Source organism: Balaenoptera physalus (genome assembly GCF_965194825.1).
Source record: "Balaenoptera physalus genome assembly, chromosome: 13".
In the NCBI taxonomy this organism is placed as follows: domain Eukaryota; kingdom Metazoa; phylum Chordata; class Mammalia; order Artiodactyla; family Balaenopteridae; genus Balaenoptera; species Balaenoptera physalus.
The window spans coordinates 83,877,770-83,903,166 of NC_138892.1; the positions used below are offsets into that span (position 1 = coordinate 83,877,770).

At 38.5% G+C, this 25,397-nt stretch overlaps 1 pseudogene across 1 annotated transcript; it reads right to left on the reverse strand.

Moving 5' to 3' along the window:
- Positions 1-317: 317 nt before the first annotated feature.
- On the reverse strand, positions 318-20,822 carry LOC309640695 (WD repeat-containing protein 82 pseudogene; annotated as a pseudogene). Its single transcript has one exon. The product of its transcript is annotated as a WD repeat-containing protein 82 pseudogene (transcript).
- Positions 20,823-25,397: the final 4,575 nt, after the last annotated feature.

Here is a 25,397-nt window from a genome sequence, read left to right on the forward strand (position 1 = left end):
CTCCGCAACAAGAGAGGCTGCGATAGTGAGAGGCCTGCGCACCGCGATGAAGAGTGGCCCCCGCTTGCCACAAATGGAGAAAGCCCTTGCACAGAAACGAAGACCCAACACAGCCATAAATAAATTAAAAAAAAAAAAAGAAAAAATAAATGGGCAGAAGACCTAAATAGATATTTCTCCAAAGAAGACATACATATGGCCAAGAAGCACATGAAAAGCTGCTCAACATCACTAATTACTAGAGAAATGCAAATCAAAACTACAATGAGGTATCACCTCACACTGGTTAGAATGGGCATAATCAGAAAATCACAACAAATTCTGGAGAGGGTGTGGAGAAAATGGAGCCCTGTTGCACTGTTGGTGGGGATGTAAATTGATACAGACACTATGGAGAACAGTATGGAAGTGCCTTAAAAAACTAAAAATAGAACTACCATCTGACTCAGCAATCCCACTACTGGGCATATACCCTGAGAAAACCATAATTCAAAATGACACTTACACCCCAATATTCATTGTAGCACTATTTACAATAGCCAGGTAATGGAAGCAACCTAAATGCCCATTGACAGACGAATGGATAAAGAAGTTGTGGTACATATATACAATGGAATATTCCTCAGCCATAAAAAGGAAAGAAATTGGGTCGTCTGTAGATGGACCTAGAGACTGTCATACAGAGTGAAGTAAGTCAGAAAAGAGAAAAACAAATATCATATATTAACATATTTATATGTGGAATCTAGAAAAATGGTACAGATGAACCGGTTTGCAAGTCAGAAATAGAGACACAGATGTAGAGAACAAATGTATGGACACCAAGGGGGGAAAGTGGCAGGGGGTGGTGGTGGTGGGATGAATTGAGAGATTGGGATTGACATATATACAGTAATATGTATAAAACAGATAACTAATAAGAACCTGCTGTATAAAAAAATTAAGTAAAATAAAATTCAAAAAAAAGAAAAAAGAAAGAAAACAAAGAGGCTGGTAACTTCAGAAGGAATGTATAGCATGTATTTGATTTTAGCACGGAGAAACAAAACAAAACAAAACAAAACTAGGTTTTCAAATGACTACATTTTCTCTAAGCATTACTAGGTATGGAATTCTCTTTAAGTAACTCTTCTAAGAAAACATTAAAAAAAAATAGTTTTTGTTCTCAAACCTAATTCCAACATGGAATTGCTCAAATCGCAGGCTTTTCTGGAACTTGGTAAGTATTGGCAAGTTTTATTTCTTCAAACCTTTTCAAACTGGCTGGATCATTCATTCGGAAGCAGCTAGATCCAGGGTTCGTCTTCACCACATTAAAACATTTGTCATCTTTCCGTCAATGTGCGGCAAGACACAGTTGTTATGGCTGTCCTGCCAGTTAAGCCCATTTAAGGTTTTCTAACTGAAGCTTCAAATAGTGGCATCTGTTCTTCATCATCTTAATCTGTGGTCATTTTCCTGAAAGGCCAAAGATGGCCAATTCATCCTTCGACTGGAAATCAATATGCCTCTAACCTCATGTGGCCCAGATTTTATGAATAACATCCATGGTTTCATTCAGAAATGTTCCACCTTCCTTTGAATCTTGGAAAAATAGAGATCATTCTGTACTCTGCTTTCCAGATGGTTCTGTCTTCAGCCATCATTCAGCAATGAGCCAGCAGCCTGCTTATTAGAAAAGTCCTAGGGAAACGTTCTCACTGGTGCACTGACAGGGATCATAGCTTTCTCATCAGATACCACTGCAAATGGAGATTCTGACAGGTTAAGCAATGACAAGCATTTCCTGGGTTGCACAGACTTGAAAGATTTTCCATTAAAGAAAGATTTTGGTAATAAGTTGATCAAACATTTCTGATGCTGGTTTATATTCAGGTTAGACTCATGGGATGCCACCCCCACTCGTAGATTCTACAATCAGCATCATAGCATCTTTACTGCATGTTCATCCATCTATTTATTCTACTCTTCATCTATCAATTCATCTTATTTTTTGATGCATTTCAAAGTAAATAGCAGACATGCATATATTTCTCCCTAAATACTTTAGCATGCTTACTTTAACTAAAGTTAAGCATTTGTTTACAGTATTTTTTCTTTCATGACATAATTTATAAACAAGAAAATTTGCAAATTTTACATGAATGTTTGTTAAGTTTGGACAAATGAATATATCTATGTAACCCAAACCTCTATCAAGATGTAGAACTTTACCCTCACCCTAGAAACTTCTCTCATGTCTCCTACCAGTTAATTTCCACCTCTGTTCCATTTACAACAGTTCTGATTATTTTCCACAATAATTTTTTTTTCCACAACAGTAGTTTTGACTGTTGTATGATTTCATTAGAATGGAATCATACAATATGTATTCTCGTGTAAGGTTTCTTTTATTCAATATAATGTTTTTTGAGATTCAGCTGTTGTATGTATCAATAGTTCATTCCTTTTTAATTTTTGAGTTACACTCTACTGTATAAATAAGTCACATTTTGTTGATTTATTCTCCTACTGATGGACACCTGGTCTATTTCCAATTTCTGGCTAATATGAATAGAGCTGCTATAAATATTCTTATACAAATCTTTTTACAGATTAGTCTTTGCTATCTCTGGTAACATCTGAAAGTAAAATTTTGGGGTCACAGATAGCTGTGTCTTTAGTTTTATAATAAACTTTCAGACCTCTTTTTTCCCCAAAGTAATCGTACAGCAATGTAAGAGTGTAAGAAAATTCCAGTTGCTCCATGTCTTCACCAACACTTAATATTGTCAGTCTTTTTAATTTTGGCTTTTCTGGTAGCTCTATTCATTGTGACTTTTTAATTTACATTTCTTTCCTGGCTAATAGTGTCAAGCACTTTTGATATGTGTTAATTGGTCACTCACATACATTATTTGTAAAGTGTCTGTTCAAACGTTTTTCCCATTTTTTAAATTGGACTGCTTGTCCTTTTACTATAAAGTTGTATGGTTTCTTTATATTCTAAATGCCAACCTTGTGAATATTTTCTCTAGGCTAGCCTACTCATTTTTGTAGTCGCATCTTTTGTTGTATATCAGTTTTACATTTTGATAAAATCTAAGTTATCTATCTTACATTATTGAGTCACTGCTTTCTGTGTTCTTTCTGAGAAACGATTGCTTAAACGAAAGTAAGAAATACGTTCTTCTGTTTTCCTTTTAAATTCTAATTAATTTTGGGTGTGGTATGAGAAAGCAGTCAAGATTTTTTTCCTGCATATGGAATCAGTTGTTCCAGCACTATTTGTTAAAAATCCACACTTTGCTCCATCGAATTTCTTTGGCACCTTTGTGGAAAATTGAATGTCTACATAAGTGTGGGTTTAGTTTGGAGCATTCTATTTTATTTTGTTGATCTATCTCTTTATGGTTTGGCCAATACCATACCGTTTTTATTACTGCACATTGTAGTAAGTCTTGAAATCAGATCATGTATATCCTATAATTTTGTTCTTTTTCAGGCTTGCTTTGAATATTGCAGGTCCATTGCAGTGCCATGTATATTTTATAACCAGCTTTTAAGTGTCTACGAAAACCCTGACTGGGATTGTGTTGACTCTATAGATTAACTTGAAGAGAATTAATATCTTTATGATATTGAGTATTCTAATCTATGAACATGATATCTCTCCATTTATTTTGGTCTTCTTTTTATTCTTTTGGCAATATTGTGTTATTTTCAGTGATAACATTCTGCATGCCTTTTGTTAAATTTATTCCTAAAGGCTTTCTGTTATTTGATGTTACTGTAAATGATATGCTACTTTCAATTTCGATTATTTTATCTTGACATAAAAAAATAAAATTGATTTTTATTTTATTTATTTATTTCCGTTTAAGACAGATAACATGGAAAAAACATTTATATGTTAAGTACAAAAAGGACATAAAATTGTATATACAGTAGAATAACAACTATGTAAACACACCAAAAAATCTATGCACAGAAATGTCTAGAGGAACACTAAACACCAAAAGATTAGCAGTGGTAACATTTGGGTGGCAAACTGATTCTTTTTAAAATTCCCAGATTTTTCTTAATAAGCATTAATTATGATTGCAATGGGTTTTTTTCTTAAAAACAAAAAAAATACCCCACTGGCTGGTGGTTGAGCAGTGCAGTGTCACTGTCGCATATAAATCAGAGGCTTTGGCCCTGACTCTTGAGAGCGTGGTGCGCCCCCCACCCCCAGGAGAGCTTAAGCACCTCTGGCTCCCACTGAGGGTGTCCTTGAAGCCCTGGTGCTCCTCAGCCTCTCTGACCCACAGACTCTTTTCTCCCTTAATTCTGCCTTATTCCCACTACCACATCATCTTTGGTCACCTCCAGCTGCATCTTTCCCTTTCCTTCCCAACTCAGGAGCCAGCTCTACAGCCACAGGTCCCCATAAATAGAAGCAGTGCAGTGCATAATTTCAAAGGACATGGTTCGTCCGCTTTGGACACACAGGAACTCAATACAAATCATTTTCCTGCTGATAGACAAGTCATGCGTGGTGCCTGCTCAGGGTACAGATATGTTAATTACACAGGTTTTCTTGTTAACCTACAGTTCCAAGTACTTTCTCTGAACAGTTATTCTTACCATGAATTTTCTACCCTGGAAAGCCAGGGGTGGGCAGTAATAGCTCAGATCACTTGGTTTCTAAAATTCCCTCCACTCTGAGAATGTAGAGCTATACAGTGTGTGGCACCTCAGAAGCTGCAGATTCCAGCCTATATCTGGGAAAGACGTATGCCCCTTGCTTTTAAGGTTAAGGAACAAGCCAAAAAGTAATTGCTAAAAAAGCAAAACAAAGGGCTTCCCTGGTGGCGCAGTGGTTGAGAATCTGCCTGCCAATGCAGGGGACATGGGTTCGAGCCCTGTTCTGGGAAGATCCCACATGCCGCGGAGCAACTGGGCCCGTGAGCCACAACTACTGAGCCTGTGTGTCTAGAGCCTGTGCTCTGCAACAAGAGAGGCCACGATAGTGAGAGGCCCGCACACCGCGATGAAGAGTGGTCCCTGCTTGCCGCAACTAGAGAAAGCCCTAGCACAGAAACGAAGACCCAACACAGCCAAAAATAAAAATAAATAAATTAATAAATTAATTAAAAAAAAAAAAGTCTGCTGGCCCCTGAATCAAGTCCCTCACACTAAGGTATTACAGTTTAATAAAAAAAAAAAAAAAAAAAAAAGCAAAACAAAACAGTAATTGCTAGCAATTCACAGCCTATTCCTGCGGCTGAACAGAGGCAGTAATGGCTTGCTTTCCCCACTAGCAGCTAGGTACTCTTGGGCAAGTCAAACATAACCTTGTTGAGCCTGTTTCTGGATCTGCAGGGAATGTGTTACTCGCTTAGACGTTTGGGAACTTAGTGAAATAACATGCCACTTGTCCTGTTCTTAGAAGGCCATGCAGGGGAAAAGGCAATGAGCTACCTGCAGCTCATCTCAACCCCAATCAGGAATCCTCCCTCTCCCAAGAGAAGGCAAGGAAAAGAAGTAAGAAAGCAGACATACCAGGTAAACAGGAGTGACCTATAATTGGCACAGAAACCTCAGACAAGCTGAAAATGCTCTGGTTCCAGCATCCTGTCCCAAAATGCTGGGAGCCAGACACAAAAGGCATGCAAAAGTGACTGTCACACACATACAGGTGCAGACAGAGCATCACTGGGCAAAAAGGGGGCTGATACTGCAGAGAAGACCCCAAAGTGTGGCTTGAGGAACGCAAGGGAGTCATTCCAAGACCCTCACTTAGCTGCCTTGGGGACAGGGAACACTCAAAAGCTTTGCTTTTGTTCAGTCTCCCAAAGGGAAAAAGGTAATAGGGAAGACCAACACTTGTGGCAAACACTATTAGCAAGGATGCAGTCTTTCTCCTGGGGCATAGGACTCCATCTCCTTCAGCTGAACTCTGATACTTTTAAAATATATATATATACACACACACATGCATACATATATGTATATATGTATGCACACACACATATATGTATATATGTATGCACATACACGATATATTTAAATGAAGGTGTACACACACTGTGCTAAAATACAAACAACAGAAATCCCAAGTCATATATAAAAAGGCTAAATATAACATATAACACAAGCCTAGAGCCAGCTCTTGGTTGGGAGCTGGGGAAGGGGTGGTATCATCTGGAGACTATGTACACAACTTGTGGTGGGCAGGGAAGGCATCAGTATAGACTCACTCCACATACTGGCCCACAGGAAAGCGTGATGTAGCTCATATACCAAAATAGATGCCCACCTTGCTTTTGTATACAACCAAACTTGGCAGGCACCCAGAAGGACTGTGGGTTTGTTTTGATGACAGGGCACCACATCAAGCTGCTGTTAAACCTCCCAGCCCTAGGAATTCACCTGCTACCCCTCCTCCCTCCCTTTCAGACTCTTGGCCCTTTTTCCCACCCAACACCCAGAGCCTGAGGCACACCCAGATCATCCACCCTCACATGACTAACTGCAAGGCTTCCTGGCAAGCAAGGTCCTTCTGTTATCTGTCCCTTTCTGATCCTAAGATATATGGAGACATTTCTGTAAATGTTTGGCACCTAAGTAACATGATGGTTGTGGATAATGCCACAATGACACAGGGAGATCCAGTAACAAGACATGCAGGATGAGGGCAAGGGGCACTGAGCTGCCCTAGCATCTCAAAACCAGAACTGCGGCTTCCTATGCATTTATCGGGGTGGGAGAAGGGATGTGCAGAATTAATTTCACCGACTCCTCAGCAGCAAATACATTCAAAATGGAAGGTGTCTTGAGGACCCCACTATACCCTAATCACGAGTCTGGTCACTTCTCTGGAGGAGCTCGGTGCAGTGACAGCTGGAAAATCTGAGTCCCGATTGAATCTGCTTCACCAAGAGTCCTTTTGAAGAAGCTTGGCAATGTAATTCATTTCTTTTGAGCAAATGTGCAGCACATCCTTGGGAAGGCCATGTGGAAGGATGCTCTCCAGCCCAGTCAAATGATCCAGTCTCACTATTATCTTAGTTCCCTCTAAGTTTTTTTTCCTACTGGCCACCCTCACTGTACAGAAAACAGGCAAGCACCATGCAGGTCAGTCATCGATGGTGGGCAACCAGAAGGCCATGTTGGAACAAGCACTGGCAAAAGTCATGAACTTGGGGTTGACCTGCAGACAGGTGATGGGGCCTGTGTGTTTGCCATCCAACATCGCTACTTTTATACCACTCTCTCCATTCCAGACATGGATCTGGCCATCCTCTGTACCAATCATAATAAACTGCGAGTCTGGAGTAAAGGAGGCCTCCAGTGTGACGGCTTTGCTGCTGACATAACCCCAAAACGTATGCATCACCACTCACTTGAATGCATCGATCAGATGGATGAAGCTGCCGTTGGTAGAGATGAGGATGAGTTTGCCTTCACTGCTGAACTTAACTCCCGTCCACTCTCAAGTCCGATCATACTGTGTCTTAAATGTCGCAAATGGCCCCTTATCGAAAGAGCGAAGATCATAAAGTTTGACCATTTCAGAATTGACACCTGCAGTAAAAATTAATCCTTCTGGATCAAAGGAACAAACTGGTTTGCCCTGTAGATGCATGAGACCCTGGCAGTTAGGGGACTGGAGATCCCAGAGCCGAATGGTCTTATGAAGAGACCCAGAAATGAAAGTGTCATCCACAGGTGACATGGACAAGGCCACCACCCTTTTTCTATGTCCAGGAAAGTATCTGATGTATTTGTTGTCATGAAAGGACAGGTAACGGATAGTATCACCTGTTTTGTTAGGGCTGTAAACGACTGTGTTTGCTGCATGAGTGTATCTGATGAGGTCCATGCCATATTTCTTACTGTACAGGGTTCTCTTTGGTTTGCCCTCCTGGCAGTCACAGAGCACGATGGAGTCGTCATCGCTGCTCGAGATGACCGTCTCGCCGTTGAGGCTGAAGTCGAAGCTGTTAATCTTGTCCGAGTTCTCGCGGAACACCTTGGCGACATGGAAGTTCCGCAGCACGCTGTCGCTCAGCTTCATGGCGGCGAATGCTGGAGGTGGCGGCGGCTAAAATGGATTTTTATATTTTAACCTTTGTTCTATGACCTTTCTATTTTTTAAAATTAATATTTATTTATTTATGGCTGCACTGGGTCTTAGTTGCAGTGCGTGGGATCTTCATTGTGGTATGTGGGATCTTTCACTGCAGGGTGCAGGGTTCTTTGTTGGGGAGCATGGGCTTCTCTCTAGTTGTGGCACGTGGGCTCTGTAGTTGTGGCTTTTGTGCTCAGTAGTTGTGGTGTGTGGGCTTAGTTGCCCTGCTGGCATGTGGGATCTTAGTTCCCCGACCAGGGACCTGTGTCCCGTGCATTGGAAAGCGGATTCTTAACCACTGGATCACCAGGGAAGTCCCTATTCTATGACCTTTCTAAATCCATTTACTAGCTGTAGAAATTATTTTGTAAGTTCCTTAGGATTTCTGTATGCCCAATGATGTTGTCTGAAAATAGCATCAGTTTTGTTTCTTCTTTTCCAGTCTACATGTCTGCTTTCTCTTATTCTTCTATTACAATTTTAGAATTACATTTCATAAAATACTCAGTGAGTGGTAATGGAAGTGGACATCCTGATCTTAGGGGTAAAGAATTAACTTTACGATTATGTGTAATGTTAGTTGTACAGTTTTTGTAGTTGTCCTTCATTAGATTGAGGAGTTTCTTTTTAATACTTGTTTGCTGAGAGCTTTTTTCATGAGTAACTGCTGAACTCATTAGCTAATTTTTCTGCAACTATTGAAATGATGTTTTTACTCCTTTATTGTGTTAATATGGTGAACTCCACTGATTGATTTTCAGAGATTCAACCAATCTTGCATTTGTGGGATAAACCCCACTATGACCTGATGTATTATTCCTTTTATATATTACTGGATTTACTTGTGAAATATTTTGTTAAGAAATTTTGTGTCTAAATGTAAAATAGATAGCTAGTGGGAAGCAGCCACATAGCACAGGGAGATCAGCTCGGTGCTTTGTGACCACATAGAGGGGTGGGATAGGGAGGGTGGGATATGCAAGAGGGAGGAGATATGGGGATATATGTATATGTATAGCTGATTCACTTTGTTATACAGCAGAAACTAACACACCATTGTAAAGCAATTATACTCCAATAAAGATGTTAAAAAAAAAAAAGAAATTTTGTGTCTATATTAAGAAAGTATATTGTCCTGTAATTTTCTTCCTTCACCTTTTTGGTAATATCTTCTTAAGTTGTAGTAAGATTTTACTAGCAGATTTATTCCCTCAGCAGATGTCCTCTGGAGAATCAATGGTCAGAATTATATCCTATGTTCACCCCATATCAACTAGTGACAAAGGAATGGTTTCCTAAGCTTGATTTTAGACTATTAAGGATACACTTCTGAGAGAGGGGCTGCTACTAAAGCTATGTGGAGAGGGTGACTCCCCAATCAAAATCACAAGTTGTTTTGGAGAGGGAAAAGGAACAGCTCTTACAATACATCCACAAAAGATATTATTACTATCATCCCCTTTGACAGAAGGGGAAAAAATAGTTTAAGAGGTTAAATAGCCAAAGGTACAGAGCCAGCAAGTAGGAGACCCAGAATTATGGCATAATGAAAACAGTATGACTACAGGTGCCAAGAAACTTGTTATAACCTAGTTATATCATGAAGTAACTCTGGGACCTGTAGCTATTCACCAAAACTCTCAGGAGCTCAGTCTCTCCATCTCAAAATTAAGCTCTAAAGTAAGTTCTATGAATCACATATTTCACTCTCAAAGACAGATTTCCACAGCACGTGTCCCCAAATTTTATTGAATTGATTAATGAACCATTTGTGACTTGAAATATCAGGAACTAAATGTCAATATCAATTCTGTTGGAAAATAAAGCAACTAGAATATTGATTTTCTGTAAGAAACTTGGAGCAAGAAGAGTTGAAGTTTGGTAACTGAGTTTACATGATATTCCATCTTCATTTTCTTTTTTAAAAATCTTATGATTTACATAGTTATAAAATTTCTACTACCTTGTAATTAAATACATGTAAAGAATTAAGGCAACAAAAGATTTAAAGTTATGAAGGAGACATTATGGTAGTGAAAAAACTTAAGCATAACTCAGTTTGAATCTTGGTTCTGCCTCTTCCTAAAAGAGTAAGGACAAGTCACTTAACTTACTGACTCTCAGATTCTTCATTAGAAGAGGCACGAGAAAGTCTGGTGAAGATTAAAAAAGCTCTCTCTCAAAGTTATATGAAAATGATGAGGTAATATATGTAAAATTAATCACAAAATATATGTACATAGAAGGTGCTCAATAATTATTTGTCCCTCTCCCAATATTACTTATGAATGATGATTATAAATGTGCTTCCTTGTGAAGTGGATATTTCTAAGCTAGTCTGGATAACTTAGAATGTGTGAGGCTTTGATTACTGTATATTTTGATGAAAACTGAGACTCCTCTCCAAGCCTTAAATTATTCCAGACATAAGAGGGGTTAAGGGAGGGAGCTGTAGCAATAGGAATTGCATCTTTATGATTTTCTGTGGTGTGCCTTGCTCCCACTCCCTTCTGATCCAGGTACTTGAGAACTTCTTCCTTAATGAGGTTTTTCATCTTCTACACAGCTATAATTTTACTCCCAGGAAGATTTACATAGATGTGAAAGAAAAATTCTACCTGAAAGGTTAAGGTCCCAGGTAATAGAGCAAACCTTAACCCTACACGTGGTAACTGAATTTAGGAATTTGGGAAGGCTTATTAATACCCTCCCTAATTCTTCTTCATCCACTGATTTATGCTTGAATTCTCTGTTTCATTCTTAATAACTCTTAAATTACATATACAAAATCTCTGCGGTAACAATTGAAGAGGTTAACCAGAATTTTGCAATTACCCATGAAGTGAGGAGCTACAAGTAGATTTTAAAGAGGATTAAAGGAAAGCTTTAGAACACTGAAGGGGGCAGAGTGTGGGAACCAAAGACAAATTTCATCTGGAGTTTTGTCCAGAACTAATCCTTATATGTAACCCATCACAACAGTTTACACGTTTTCTACTCCTCTGGTAGCCAGTAGTTGAATTGGATTCTTTGCTTCTTTTTTCAAGAGAATAGCTACCAACCAATACATGTTCCTAGCTCATCTTTTATTACTCTCCTATAGAAACCAAGGTGACTTCCTTGCTAGTCTCAAAATATGCTTTATACTTTCTTACTTCTACATGATTGCTCAGAATATGTCCTACCCAGAAAGCCCTCGCTGTCCACTGAAATCTTGCTCATTGGTCAGTGCCATTTTCAAATACTCCCTTCTTTGTTCATCTCTCTTTGTGTCACTAAACATATGTTACCTAGGATGGCAGATATTTTGTTAACAGCTTTATGAAACCATAAGGTACTTTATCTCAGAGAGTAACAATTAGCTATCTCTGTAGTACCCTCCACGACAACTTTCACATTATAGGCACTTCATTTTTAATCTTTTTGCTTAGTTTCTATTCTATTTGTAAAATAAATATAGAATAAATTTGTAGCATAAATTAACAAATGGAGTAATACTGTGCCTTGAAAAATCACTGACCTGAACAAACTGAAAATTTCCTAAATCCCTTCTAGTACCATCACCAAATGGTATGTATATGTTTTTGGGGGAATAGCTCACTTTTGACATTTTGTGTTTGAGTTGTTGCTGTTATTACATTTTAGAGATATCATGGAAAATAATAAATGAAGGACAGTATTCTAGATAGGAAACAAGAAATCTGAGCATTGGGCACTAAAATATATGATGACCAGTAATTTATTTCATTAACTTTCTCAGAGAGCTAAATTGCTAATCTTGGTTACTTGCTATGACTGATGTTTGTTGGTTTTATTGTAGCAACTTTTCCATCTGTTGATGGCCAGTAGTTAAATTGGATTCTTCTTTCTTTGCCAAAAGAGTAGATGACTTAATAAAAGTGTGGTGTTTCTATATAATATTAATAATATCTCCTTTTTTTTTTTTTTCGGTATGTCATTTGCTCCAACCAAGAAGACTCATAGTTAATGTTGTCTGTCCTTCACTGAAAATTAACTCAAAAAAGATCCACCCTAAATGGAAGAGCCACTCTGTCAAAAGACAAGAGATGACCATGGATCAGAGGACTATTTGTAGTTCAATGGTTTAGAGGTTAATACAAAGACATGTTATTCCTGAGTCCTGTTGAAGTCTAAAGACATTGCCAATGCACTAAATTGGAGACAGTCTGATAAAATAATTATGAACAAAATATCACCGGAGACTATCAATTTTTTAAAAAAATTTAATACAAATACATGGTAATTTTCAATTTTCACTCCCTTTGGAGCATATATATCCTGACACTTTAAAATTTCAAGTGACTTAGGCTTTGCATTTAAAAAAATAGATTCCTTTCTGTTATGTCTCTGATGTAGTTATTTCTCACCCACAGAACCTAGAATTAGATGATTTTCAGGAGCTAGGAATAAAATAATTGCTAAAGATTCTACCAAGGTCCAAAATTGTTCTTGAATTAAAGGGATGCTAAGCCTAACTAAAGTGAAGGAGAATTTCCATCCAATAAATTTCAGAAGTGTAAGGCTTCTAATTTACCCCTCTGCAATTGACAGTTCTTTGAGACTGTGTGAGTCCCCAAAAAGAAGGCTGGAAAAAGCCAAATTAAAGGGCAGACATCTTAGATCACTCCAAGAATCCAAAATGAATCTGCCTTCTGCAGCTCCACCCAACAAACAGAAATTTTCCAGTTATAAAATGTCCATCCAATCTCTTTTCAGATTCCTAACCTACACATTTTGTATTTCAGTTCTTCCTCTTGTACAGGCTTAGAGTTCCCTCAGATCTGTGATTCTGTCTTTATTTCAAAAACTCAGGATTCCTTACTTTCTGAAGACTGATTTAATGATTTACGAATGATATTCTTTTGCCAGGTTGTCAACAAATTGTCCAAGACTGTGTTCCTGAAATAGCTGAAATCATTTTCAGGCCAAACTCCATAGACATTACATTTTATTATCCTAGAAAGAACCGCAAGACATTAGTCACTGCTAGTTGCATTCCTATGTTATGAAAGACTTTTATTACTTCTGTTTCTATATTCACAAGAGTGCCCCAGTTTTCCCAACATTATTTAGAATAACAAATCAGTATGCTCCTATAATATCATCCATTCTGTACCCAAAAGACTCTGATTAGTAAGGTAGACATTTCAGAAGTGCCTAGTTCTGAGTCAGCTGAGGCTTCATGCATTCATTACCTCGTGCTTGTGGTCGTGGCCAGGACAAAATATTTTAGTTCCTTAATCTCAGAGGCTTGTGACTCTGGGAATCCACCAGCAATGACCCTCGGCTCAATCGTCTATAAGTGATCATTCCTGTGAACAATCTCCTTCCATTTCATCACAGTCTTCTTGGAAGGTCCTCAACAATATGGTCAAGCCTGTATTGAAAAACATATATACCACTTTACTCATCTGAAATGAAGACTCAGTAAAAGTATATGCACTTTTCTGCTCTGCCTTTTCACACTTGCATTTATACTGTGATCATTTTTATTATCCTTATACTTTTAAAATATGAGTTGAGTAGTATGTAATATTTTAAAACGTGGCTATAGAACAATTAAACATTTCTATTTAGTATTATAGGGTTTAAAATTTTTTTAACATATAATTACACTATGTATCTTCTTTTTAAAAAAAAATTGGGGTATAGTTGATTTACAATGTTGTGTTAGTTTCTGCTGTACAACAAAATGAATCAGCTATAAGTATACATATATCCCCTCCCTCTTGGACCCTCTTAACCACATCCCACCCATCTAGGTTACCACACAGCACCGAGCTGAGCTCCCTGTGCTATACAGCATGTTCCCACTAGCTATTTGTTTTACACATGGTAGTGTATATATGTCAATCCCAATCTCCCAATTCTTCCCCCCTTCCCCCACCCCGTGTGTCCTCATGTCTGTTCTCTATGTCTGCATCTCTATTCCTGCCCTGCAAATAGGTTCATCTGTGCCATTTTTCTAGATTCCACATACATAGACAGATGAATGGATAAAGAAGATGTGGTACATATATACAATAGAATATTACTCAGCCATAAAAAGGAATGAAATTGAGTCATTTGTAGAGACGTGGATGGACCTAGAGTCTGTCATACAGAGTGAAGTAAGTCAGAAAGAGAAAAACAAATATCGTATATTAACACATATATGTGGAATGTGTATCTTATTCTTAATGATTTTTTGGTTGTTTGTTTTTGACCTTATCTTGGGTGTGTATATCAAAGTGATAACAGAGGTTCTTTAATTTTCTCTTTACTCATCTCATATTTATCCTGAGGCTCTTTGGGAGTAGAATTGAAATAAAATAGAAGCAGGAGCTTAGCAGGTGTTCTAAGCAGCAGTTTATTGGTTCTACAACATAAAAGAGGAGAAAGGCTGTAGGTGTTGGCTTACAGGGCTGGCTCCCTTGGCACTGGCTGAGCAGAGTGCTTCTGGGCTATAGGACAAGCCTGAGCATATATGGCACGTATGGCTTCATGGAGACAGTTGAGAGAATAGTAGACACTCCTTACTTTTATAGGCACTCACACTTTTACTGCAGTAGTTCCATAGGTACTCACCCTCTTAGTGTAGTAGTTCAGTAGGCACTCACTCTTTAAGTGGTTTAAAACCTTGTATCCTACAATTGGCTGTCATTGTGACATGAGAGGTGAAACCCAGTTAAACACTTGGTCTTAGCTTTGGCCCCCTGGCCTGGGGTGGAGTGGCTTTTCTACCTTGTTGGCCTGTGAGGTCACCCCACGCCCCTTCAGTACTTCTCTGAAGCTTCTGTTTATTGAGCTGGTTATTAATTAGTGATACAAGTGAATTCTTGCTGTGCCATCTGACTATACCTGTGGCACCCTGTGTCACTTCCCCTGGATCACCTCTGATTTCAGTCATAATTGTGATGAGCGTTCAGCACAACCTTAGAGTCACCTTCACTGACAGCATCCCACTCCTAAGTGCACCATGTGCCTTTTCACTTTCTGCTCCAGGGCTTTCTTTAACTCTGCAGGAGCCTATAAGATGAGCTTGGTCCATGCACAAGCTCGGTCCAGAAATTCAGAGTAGTTAATACTCATCAACAAATATGGGATGTGAGCTGGTATGTAAGGATTACAACCTCCCATTCTTTATACCATTAAGTGACAATTCTAGTAAATATTTTGAATGCGTCTCTTGACATCTCCTTACCCACAGTAGAGACTTTGATAATGCTCTCATATTTTCTCCTCCTTCCTAGTCTCACTCTCCTCATTACTTCACTCTTGTATCCTGGGATTGTATCTTAAATGAAATACCCTTGTCCAAGTCTTTGTCTCAGCCTCTGTTTTTAGGGAGCCCAAAGTAAGAGAGTTGGCACAGAAGTGGTCCTTAAAAGACAATTCTCAGAATTGGATTATAGAAATGGTTCACTCACCAGTGAGAAGCAATTATAGATGGCATTACTGAGGATAAGTGGAGAGGTGATAACTTCTAGGATGGTTATAACTGCTGGCAAGTTATAGCATTACAAGTACTAAGATGCTCACCTGTGTTGGATTCAGAGGAGGTACAGATATGAGTAGAAGGAATGGTATATAGCAGGGGTTGGCCTGCTGTAAACTGTTCGCTAAAGCTGATCCACTGCCTAATTTTGTTCATAAACGGTTATTGAAACACAGTCATGTGCATTTATTTACATGTTGTCTGTGGCTGTTTTTATGCTATGTTTAGTAGTTGCAGCAGAGACCATATGTCTAACAAAGCCTAAAATATTTACCCTCTGACTTCTTACAAAAAATGTTGGCTGATTTCTAGTGTATAGCATGGGTTAATCTCAGCTAGACTGGATTGCATGCTATTGATTGCATGCCTATCTCTAGAGTTGCCTGAAGAATAGTACTGATCCTTGACCAAAGCCACAGAATCTACTAATTGAGATGAATTGTACTTTGCAAACATGAGTCTGTGAGTTGTTTGAGGACGGGATATAATTACTTGTTAGCATTGTATAATAATAATATTTGGATTTACCAATTATGACTTTGCAGCTGATTTTAGTAGAACATGGTGGGGGTGGGTTTCAATGTTTGAGGCTGGTCACATGGCTGGAATGTGGTTACATAAATAACTTACTAAATAAGATCCCGTGAGCATAAGCTAGTGCCATAAGTGTTAGGAGTGGAATGATTGAAAAGATCTTTGACTAACCTTTATCTTGGACTTCTCAGTCTTCTGAACTGTGAAAATAAATTTCTGTTGTTTAAGCCACTCAGTGTAGTACTTTGTTCTAGCAGCCTGAGCAGACTAATACAGATGATAAAAGAGATGAAAATGAATTTTTTGTGTCTGAAATTGTTACTAAGTCATCCTTGGTTTGAAGTGGTAAAGACATTGTGCTCTGTGATAGGGGAAAACTTATCAATGGTACTTAAGGGTGATAGATATAGAGCCTAGGAAAATAGGAAGATGGACTAAAAGGGATGTATAGATTGACAGCAAAGTGTCAAAGAGTTTTGTTAATCATTTCATTGCTAGTGAAGAGGCACCAGAAATTAAGTTTATTTTTGCACTTTGGTCAGAAAGTGAAGCTCGAACCAAGGGAATCTGAGTGACTGTGATATTTGAGAGGAAAGCTACTCCTGTTTGACCTCTAGTTACAAAAAGCATGGTTTACATGGGAAATGTTGTAGGACAAGAGAACATGGGGACCAGAGGATATACAGTTAAGAAATTGAATCACTTTATTGATGGGTATAAGCAGTTCCCTGGGGAGTCATTGTTAATCTGTTACTTAGAATTATTTACCACCCCATCAGCTGGGGTGGATTCCCCAGCTCTGGATACTGCTGAATGGAAAATATGTTTTGGTTAATACCAGAACTACAATTAGCAGCCATTTTTGCAGAGATGAAAATCTCACAGGAGGGACAAACATTCAACCTGTTGTATTGGACTAAAGGAGGAACACATCATACCTGTAAGGAAGAGTCGAGCTACCCCACCCCATCTGGCTAAACTTGGTCACATAGCAGCAAATGACTTACTACTGAATGCATAAGAGAGTCTCATGTCTTTATCTTTCAAATCCCATCCCATATAAATGAGAATGGGCAAGGAATCAGGCACTATCAAGACTACTATTGCTTCCAGAAACATGGGTTAGATAGTATAATTACTTAGAGACAAAGACAGTTGATTTAAAATAAATGATAGTTGGAAGGTAAAATAATTGCAGCCACTAAGTTTCAGAGTATTTTGTCGTGCAGTAATATGCAGCACTTATATAATGAACACAATATCCCATGGTGGATTAAAATGTGGGGTTTTTGGCAGGCTTCATTATGAGACTCACAGTTTTTTTTTTTTTTATAACATCTTTTTTGAAGTATAATTGCTTTACAATGGTGTGTTAGTTTCTGCTTTAAAACAAAGTGAATCAGATATACATATACATATGTTCCCATATCTCTTCCCTCTTGCATCTCCCTCCCTCCCACCCTCCCTATCCCACCCTTCTAGGTGGTCACAAAGCACCGAGCTGATCTCCCTGTGCTATGCGGCTGCTTCCCACTAGCTATTTTACATTTGGTAGTGTATATATGTCCATGACACTCTCTCACCCTGTCACATCTCACCCCTCCCCCTCCCCATATCCTCAAGTCCATTCTTTAGTAGGTCTGTGTCTTTATTCCCATCTTGCCACTAGGTTCTTCATGACCTTTTTTTTTTTTTCCTTAGATTCCATATATATGTGTTAGCATACTGTATTTGTTTTTCTCTTTCTGACTTACTTCACTCTGTATGACAGACTCTAACTCCATCCACCTCATTACAAATACCTCCATTTCATTTCTTTTTAGACTCACAGTTTTTACCTCTAGGGATCTGGAAGAAGGTTATGTTTTCTCTGGCAGAGAATTCCCCATCATTTGAGAAGCAGGTCCTTGTGTTGTACTGGACCCTAGAAAAGACCAAGTTTCATGTCATAGGGCACCAAACAAGTTTCCAAGATGCTCATCATGACCTGGATAGTATCAGACCCATGAGGTTACAAGACTGGATGGGCACAGCAGCAATGCATTGTACATATCTGAGATTGGGCCTGGACAGGTCCAGGAGGCACCAGTAAATTCTTTGAATTTGTAACCTGGCCTCTCATGACACCCACATTTATTGTAGAAATGCTTCTTCCTCAATTCACAGTATACCTCACAGAAGGTTTCCTAAGGCCAACTGGTAGAAGTAGGAGAAACTGGGAACTAGTTCACAGATGGGTTTATAAACATATTCTAGCTTTAATTGGAATGCTTCAGAACTTTAGCCCCACTCAGAGATGTCCTGAAAGATAGTGGTGGGTCATCCACCAAATGGGAAAATCTTTGAGTGGTACACTTGGCATCCCTTTTGTGTAGCTCATGGTAAGGATGCAAATGGAATGCTGACCAGTGGCCAGTAGCTTGGAAGGAGCAAGATCCAGGACAAGGAGATCTGAGGAAGCAGCATGAAGATAGATTTTTTTGGAGGGAATGGACACTCTGTGTGAGGACTTTGTATTAACTTTAGTGCCCACAGAGAGAATCCACTACAGAGAAGGCAACCAACAGTCAGGCCAAATAATACAGTAGATTTCAGCTAGTTTCTATGCTCAGGCTCCTCATCATTGCACAGAGGATCCATTAAGGTAGCTATGGTGGCAGTGATGGGGGTTATGCATGGGTAAAGCATAGGATCCCTCTAATTAAGACTGATTTAGCTATTGCCATGGCTGAATGTCCAATCTGCCAGTGAAGAGGCCAACACTGGGCTGCTAATATGATACAACCAACCATCTACTTGAAAGCTAATTGGTTATATCAGATCCCTTCTACCCTAAAAAGTGCACTGATTTATCTCTAACAAAATTATCTAGTCTGGATTTGGATTTGCCTTATCTACCCATAATACCTTGGCCAGCACCACCATTTGAGAGCTTATAGAATAAGTCATCTATCAGCATGATACCCTACACATATTGTTTCGGGACAAATGATCTGTTTTATGATAAAAGAGGTACAACACTGGGTGCGTGGCAATGAACTCTACTCATCTTACCCATACGTATCTCAGCAGCCTGATGCAGATGACATATTAGAATGGTGGAATGTCCAGTTAAAAGCTCAACTAAGGTGCCAGCTTGGGGCTAACACTGGCCGATCATTGGCTTGGGGTGCTGTCCTCTAGGATACAGTATTATATTGAATCAGCAGTATGTATGTGGGAGCTATATCCTCAACAGGCAGACTAGATGGGTCAAACAACCAAGAGATGGTAGTAGGATTAGGCCCTCTCACCATCACTTTCAGATGCTACTTGTGGAATTTGTGCTATCTTCATAACACTAATTTCTGCTTGATCAGAGGTTCTAGTTCCTAGGGAGAAAAAGCTTTTACCAGAGAACAGAGTAAGAATTCCATTGGTTCTACATGCCATCGGAACAGCAGGCACAGAATGAAATGACTAAAAAGATGGCAGTGATTAGTCTGATTTCTAGGGAGAGCCAAGGTTGTTTCTACTTAAGTTGAGGATGATGTCTGGAACTCAGGGAAATCTCTGGGTGCATCTTTTGTTATTTCCATGCCCAGTGTTAATAATGAATGACAATTACAGCATTCGCTTCCTGACAAGAGGAAGACAACTAAGGGCTTAGATGTCTCAGGGATGATGATCTACATGTCTTCTCCAAGACGTATTGATCAGTTGGAGGACTGACAAAAAAAAAGTGAGAAATATCTAAAATGGATAGTGGGGGAGGGAGATAATGAATATTAATTCTTGCTTTGGGATCAGTTGTAACAACAAGGATGTCAGTTTTCTCACCTAATCTCCTTTTCTTAAGTCTTCGCTGATACTGTAGCTGGTCACACCTTTGAAGCAGATCGTGTGATATATTGGATTTAATGGAGAGCTTGGGCAGATTGGAGGGATGTGGGAGGTGGGTTGTATCAGACAACTCTTATATACAATTTCATATATTCTAAGCCTACATTTTGCACCAGCCATAATAGTAGCAACCATATCTGCTCAGATTTTGATAAGCTTCATGAAATTGAAACTTGACCATGCCTCATCTTGAGCTTCATGGTATGTACCTCTTGCTTTCTGCTCCATGGTTTCTCTGAAGTCAGAGTATGGGATATCTATGGGTATTAGTTCAACACCCACAGTATGCGATTAGAAACTGCAGGAGAGTTAGGTTGGTGGGGCCACACTTGACCAATGGAATATAGGAGCTAATGTATAACTTTTTCTTTTGTCTCCTGGGCAGTTAGCTCTGAGGCATATTTCATAAGGTTCTTTGGACAGTACCATAATATCGAACAACAATTGCCTGAAGCAGTGGCCAACTTTATAACACATGCTTCAGTTGTTTTTTGGTCTTTCCCTGTTGAGTTCCCGGTCCCTCATGCCTGTTTCCTGGTTTACATTCTCAAATAAACCACCTGCATGTAAGGCTTTATCACAAAGTCAGCTTTAAGAGAGAAATATGTGCTAGAATTATTTCTCTATATGCCTTTCTCCCTAATGGACTGTAAGTTTCTTCAGGGTAGGGACGACTAGGTGCTCAACTGATGTTTCTTGAATTAATTGAATCAAGAAAAATTCAACATACATAAATATTTTCCAAGTATGGCTTTGGTCTGATTTTTTCTTTCAACAGAGTAAAACATAAATATCCAAGGAAATTGAAGTTATTTTAAAAGGGAAGATTACTTGTTAAAACAAATTTGGCTCTCTTTACTATGGTCAACTGTCTTAAGCCTATGAGGCAAGGGACAGTTAGATAGGTCAATAGAAGATGGAATATCTGAAAACTGGCTGCCATTATGTGGCTTCACTTAAGAAATAATTAAGCATCATAAAAATAATTAAAATGGAAAGAAAACTACCAGTCACTAGAGTTAGGTGGTCTAATTACAATAATATATGCCACTTATTGAGAACCAAGTGTTGATAGGCACTTTTCTCAGTATTCTCCATGTATTCTCTCAGTTAATTCTCGTAATCTCATACAATAGAGACTTACGCTTCTTATATATGTGGAAACTGAGGTATGGAAATATTAAGTAACTTGCCCAAGTTCACACACAGGAAAAATGAGTTAAGACATGACCTCAGACTCTCTACTCTAGGACATCTTCATCACTGTAGTATAGCTTGAAGACACGTGAGTTGTCTATTCAATCTTCACATGGGCTCAAGGCCATATCTAAAAAGCTGATTTAGTATCACTTTTAAATTTCTGGCTCAAGATTCCTGACTCTATACGCCAGATCAAGCAAAAACAATATTGCATACAAATTAAAACGTAATAAGTGTGAACCTAGATATGGGATACAGAGAAGACCTAGTGCATGCTTTATTTTTTGCTAGGACATCTAATAGTAAAGGTACAAATGAAGTAGTACACAAAAGGTCTGTACTTAGATCTGTCTGTGTTCTGAGTGTGTGCTTTGGTTCAGTCTACCACGTGAGTATAATTTGATAGGAAATATATAGCCATGAATACTTTAAACAAATTATTTAGCCTTCTGTGCTTTAGTTTTCTTCAGTTGTCATGTGTTTACCTGCTCTCCATTTAAACACAGGGTTCTTACAAGGTTGAAAAGAATGTGGTTTGAGAAGGCTGAAAGTCCTATTTGTGTTTAGCGTTATTAATCATTACTTTCCATCATTAAATTTCTTACGCATCTGCTATATGACCCCATACTGTCCACTGTATAAGGTCATCTTTCTTATAATTAAAATAGTCCTCAAACCAAAAATGTTATTGTTTGAGGATATGTTATTATGACCCTTTGGATTAATGCAATATTTTCAGAGATGACACAATGAAAGAATGTTTAAACCTCTGAGAATGCATAAATGTTTTCTTTTTCTAGCTTTTGATATTAAAGAAGCTATTGAGTGCTCTGGACAAACGCTCCTTTTGGGTGAGGTTCATAGCTTCATTGGTTCAGTTTCTCTTCTCTTGGAAACTTTGTGATGGTTTGTGTAACCAGAATCTTTAGAACACTTGTTCATGATGTAGGAACAAGGTCAAGTGTAGCTCTTGGTCAAATTTCTATTTGCCTCCCAACCCAATTTAGCTGCCATAAAATGGTCAGGCTACTCTCGAACTGAAACATGGGCAATCTCCATACAAATGTTACAGAAGGATACTGTGCCTCTGTGTTCCCTTCACACCAGGGAAGAATGGCGAAAGGGAAGACATTACTTCAGTGGGGAGAGAAATAGATTTTTATTAGACTTATTGGAAATCAAATTGAGGCTAAATCATAAGAGGAGTGTGAACTCTAAGGGGCAGGTTTGGAATTTCTTTATTTCTTTAATCCCAGGACCCAGAAAGGCACATTGTAAGCATTTTAGTAAATAATTTTAAAGAAAATAATAAATTAACATTTAACCTAAGAAAACCCATTCCTTTCACTCAATAAAGGGATAATTGTGAAGGTGAAGTTAGAAAAATCAGGATTCAAGTCTGGCTTCTTCCTCTTATAATTTTTATTTATCAAATAAAAAATTATTCTGTGTGTTTACTGAACTTCTAAACATAAAACTTCTCATCCGTAAAATGGAGATGAAACTAGCTTCTATATGAGTGACAGAGAAATCTATTTAAAATGCAAATCTGACCAAGACACTCTTGCTTTAAAACTTACTGTCTCCGGGATGAAGTATAGGCTCCCTAGTGAATCACAAAACCCCTTGATGATCTGGCCTTTGGCTTTCTTCTGGACAAATAAACTCTTACAGTTGCTACTGGTGGATTTATAAGCCATAAGAGTTTGTTGAAAAGAAGAGTGATGAATACGTAAGACAGACTAGTTCTTATAATATCAGGTCAGCAGTGGAGTTCCAGAGATCAGAAATGCGTCCCTTGCAAATAATAGAAAACCCTACTACAGTGATTGAAATAGATAGGAAGAAATGTCAAGTGGAAAAGCCCTGAGGAGGGAAGCAGGTTGGCATGTTCCAGGAAAAAAAGCAACCAGTCAGGGATGCAAAACAACACCAAAGAAGAAGGCAAGGGTCAGATCAAATCACCTACAGCTTTGAATGCTCATATTAACCAGTATGAATTTTATGCTACATGTAATGGGATAAGGTTGAAAGGTTTTAGGCAAGTCAGAATAAATATGAGGTGAGAGACAGAATGAAATCTAGGGATTGGTTTCAAAACCAATTGAATGGCAGTGTAATTTATTACAAGGGGAAGGCAGAGAGAAACAGACGTTGTTGGTTGTGGAAGCAAAGGGCAGAAAATCAATAGCTTTATTTAGACATGTTTGAGATGCCTCTTAGACATCGCTGTAATTTGGTTTAGTAAATATTAAGTGTGGATTTCAGGAGTGAAACATAGGCTGGAGAAAGCCTTGTTTTCCCTAGAGTTAGGGGTCTCCTTCCAGGGTTTACCTTGGAGGATTTCAAACTCTTCTCCTGCAGTCGTAGGGTTCGCAGGAAATACCACAGGGGCAACTCAACAAACTGAGGGACAGTCAAGGGGATGGATCTCCTTTAACAGAGCATGCCTTGTGTATTTGCTTGTTCTTTAAATGTGTTTTCTACATATAGATTCCACATAATATTTCATTAAAAAAAATTGAAAGTTACAGCATCATAATAACTAGCATGTACATAGTGCTTATAATGTGCTAGACACTGTTCTAGCTTATATATATATACATACACTCATTAGATATATATTACTATATATATTAGATGAAAGTACTAATTTAAATATCACAACAAAAACCTTGTACAGTAGGCACAATTATTAGACCTATTTTATGATGGGGAAACTGAGGTGGAGAGCCTAAGTGACTTACCTAAGTTTCAAAGCTAGAAAGAAGTGGAGTCAGAGTTCCGTTGGATGCCTCATCACTACCACAGAATAATACTGAAACTTTCTAACAGAATACACAAAACTTTAACCTACTTTGATGTCTCATGGCTTATAAAAATATCCCAAGCAGCTGATGCCCCAACTAGCCTGAATTGTGACCATTTCTCCAAATCATTCATACTCTTGCTTCTGTACCCTTTTTGTTCTAGTCTTCAAAACCCAGCTAAATATAATGTTTTCATAAAGTCTTGCTTGAGTCCTCATCTTCTGAGGGCAGAGTGAATCACGACCTCCTTTGAGCTTTCAGAATGCTCTGTTCACGGCCCACATCCATCAATCATGATTTTTTTTCTTGTGCATTGCCCATTCTCTACCTTTCACACACCCACATAGAGACTGTGAAAGCCTTAAGGACCACAGTACACCTCCCTTGTTTACCAGAGCTTCATAAGGTCTCTTCACTTCTGGAACTAATGGTCTAGAACAAATGTAGACACAGAAGCAACTAAAACCCAATAAACAACTGCTCTAAAGAACTGGCATTTCACAGATTCTTGAATCAAGCTTAAGTTCAAATCCTGGCTTTGCCACTTGCTTCCTAAACTTAGAGAAGTTATTTAACCTCCATTTGCCTCAGTCTGTGTATCTGTAATGTGCAAATAATAGTACCTACTTCATAATGTTGTTATAAGGATTAAACAAGTCATGCAACACACTTGAAACAGTAACTGGCACGCAGTATTTGATAAAGGTTTGTTATTATTTATTGTTTATTGTTATTGTTATTTACTTTATTGCGCTACCTTTACTATAGAAACATATTCCAATGTGTCCCAGATGATTATATTTTGTATTTCAAGTACTTGAAAATATAAGTGACATTACATATTTTTTGAATGAGTGACTCAATTAATGGGTAGACTATATCCATTGAATCATCCATTAGTACAACAAATATTTACTGTGTATCTGCAATGTTCTACTGCTATGCTAGTTTCTGGGGTTTTATTGGTGAACCATATAAATAAGGTTTCTGTCCTCTCAGAGACTACAGTCTCACCCAGATGGGGCATAGGTGGCACAAACAAATAAATAGGCATTACATCACAAGATATAAACCATATGATAAGGAAAGTTCAGAGCGCTATGAGAATAGAGGAAAGATCTCTTCGCATATTTGGGAAGTCTAAATGTTACCTGAATTAATACAGTTAGCGAACCAGGTCAGTGGATCAGGAGAAAAGAGAATACAAGACTGGTGTTTAAGCAGAGAACATGCAGAAAGTTTTGGAAGCCAGGGAGAACACGGTATTGGAAGAACTTCAGTGTGATTAGATACAAGACAGCAGAAGGCAACAGGCTCAGATTACGAAAGATCTTGTGGCCATTTTAGTCAGTTTGGACTTCATTCTTATTGCAGC